The following is a 2981-nucleotide window of genomic DNA, read 5'->3' on the forward strand; positions in this document are numbered from 1 at the left end:
TTAGATTTAGGGTTCATATTATTAAATAATTTGTGTATTCAATTTGTTTTAATTTTTTTGGGGCTAAATGGTCATTTCATGTTAAGATACATGAGTGATTTAATAATACATATTTATGTGGGTGTATTCAACAATATGTGGGGTGCTAATAAAAAAATCCAATTAAAAAAAAGGAAAACTAATGAAAAGGGTTTGAAAACTTTGAGTTTTAATTATAAGGACAAAATAAAGGGTAAAGTGAATAGTATCATGTTTGACTTTTTAGTGTAAAAATGTGGTTTTTCGTTAAAGTGAACAGTACCGTGGACTTTTCGTTAAAACTCCCTTAAAAAAAGGGGTAACGTGTCCCTGTATTTTCATATGTACGAATTGGTTCAAAACATAAATTCAGGATACTGCACAGGCTAAGCAGTCAAGAACAAACTTTCATCCCTAAAACTATATGCATCCTCCATTTTTATAGGCACACCAAAGTGCGCAGAAAGGAATACAGAGAAACGGAAAACGAATGAGAAAAAAAAAGAAAAAAAATATTTCAGAGAAAGATGCAATTACCAGACTTGCAAGCACATTTACTGAAGTATAAACAAGGATATACTTGTTAGCAATTATAACCTTCAAAAATATGCAAACTACCAATTTGGAATTTCCGGAAGAAAAAAAATTGTAGCTTCAATGAACACAGAAAGCAAATTACCGTTCAAGCGCTTTCGAGTTTTAGACAATTATCCAAAACTTTTAAAAGGAAAAATTGTTGTGAAAATGTAAAGCTGACCTTGATGGTGGATGGTGGTGGTAAGATTTAATCTGACCGCCGCACTAGCAAATTAGCTATAGAAGCGATGGAGTTGTTAGGGTTTATTTTTGATAAAATGAAAGAAGAGATTCCATCAACCTTCCTTATTGGCAAAGAAGAAGTTTCATGATTTTTTTATTAGGGTTCAAAGTCTGAATCCAAGTCTTGATCGAAATGGGAATGGGAGAACCAATTTCAGTTAAATTATCTTCCTTATTTAATTTTAGTTTTAATTTTCCTAGCAAATAATAAGAACCATCTCAGTCGGCTCTCCATCCGTCCCTGGTTGGAAGAATAAAAAAACCACATTAGTGAAATGATGTTTCATGAATCTTGTTTGTACCATAATTGACCAATCCCGAAACTACTGAGCACCGGTCAACATTATACCGTTAAGGACCCAGAAGAGTTTCCCTCCAACTAGGAGGCCAATCACAGCGCAACACGTGTCGACATCAGAAGCCAATCATAACACGATACGTGTCAACATCAGAAGCAAATCACAACACGACACATGTCAATGTCAGAATGAAACTAGAAACTCTCTTCTATAAATAGAGATCATTCTCTCACAATATTTCCTAATGTCATTTGTACTAAATCATTCACTAGTACTCACTAAAGGAGAGCTTGAACCTATGTACTTGTGTAAACCTTTCACAATTAATGAGAACTCCTCTACTCCGTGGACGTAGCCAATCTGGGTGAACCACGTACATCTTGTGTTTGCTTCCCTGTCTCTATCCATTTGCATACTTATCCACACTAGTGACCGGAGCAATCTAGCGAAGGTCACAAACTTAACACTTTCTGTTGTACCAAAGTCCTCACTGATTTTGTGCATCAACAAATCTAAAGTCTGAATCCAAGTCTGGAAAAAAAAAAAAAAAAAAAACACATCAGTTAATGATTTTTTTATTAGGGTTCAAAGTTTGAATCCAAGTCTTGATCGAAATGGGAATGGGAGAACCAATTTTAGTTAAAGTTTCTTCCTTTTTAATTTTAGTTCTAATTTTCCAGATTTTATGTTTTTTTTCAGTTTTATTTTATCTTTAATATTAGTTAAAATCCACGTATATGCATCCATGTCATTTAATGAATAAATAAGAACCACTGGATGTCATATAATCAAAAGGCTTGAAAAAATGTAAAAGTATTTGTAAAAATATTTGTCCCTTGATCCTATCCCAAATTTATTATTCCAAATAAAAATTAAATGTCATTATTTAATAAACCATAAATACAGTAAAAATAAAAAAATAAAAAAGCTATTCTAATCCTCCACTTGTGGTTCAGGTACTCGTTGTAGCTCTACGTCATGTTCAACAACAAACTTCACTCCCAGAAAGATACTTAAACATGATGTTGATGCACTTCATCAGATTTGGGCCACTTTTGTCAATGTCCCAATCAGGCTGATATGCAAAAATTAATAAATTATAAATCTCACTAATATTTTTTATATAACGAACTAAATTGTTATTTAACTAATTAACACGTACTTCTAACTCATTGATCATTACTGTCTTTATCTTCTCAGGAACATCTCTCCAGGACTCCCAATCCACATCGCATTTGTCACGCACTAATACCCCAACGTTGGCCCTAAACATGTTGACCATATCCAACTTCTCATATCCTATTAATTCTACATAAGTGATTTGGTAGCGGTTCCCACTGTAAGTGTATCGAACGAGTGGCGCAACTCTCTTCTTTTTCTTGTCTACCAACAAAATATACACTTCTAATAGTCAAATTAAATATTTAATTAATTTATACAACAAACAAAATTTAGTACGTATTACCTTTCTTAGAACCTTCGCCCTCAACGCTCTTTGACAAATGAGCACCAAAGTCGATCATCGCGTATGGAAATTCAAACAAAAGTTGGAATAATAATTTGGAAAAAGTAAGGAGTTTTCAGATTGAATTGTAAAGAGGAAGAGCAAAATTGTCAATTTAAAGGAAATTTGGCTTCTTTGCGCGATAAAAACCTGCGTTGCGCAAAACCATGCAATAAATATGGCATTCAATACTCTGACTACACAAATTGACCGTCAATGTCATACATGCCGTATATGTTTTTTGGCACCAAAATACAGGTTTCTGTGTGTTTTTCTACGAACCTTTGAATGACGGAGAGGGGTTTTCGTCGCACAAACAGTTATTGCGCCATGAAATGATG

Source organism: Malus domestica, chromosome 08 (assembly GCF_042453785.1).
Source record: "Malus domestica chromosome 08, GDT2T_hap1".
NCBI classification, from domain to species: domain Eukaryota; kingdom Viridiplantae; phylum Streptophyta; class Magnoliopsida; order Rosales; family Rosaceae; genus Malus; species Malus domestica.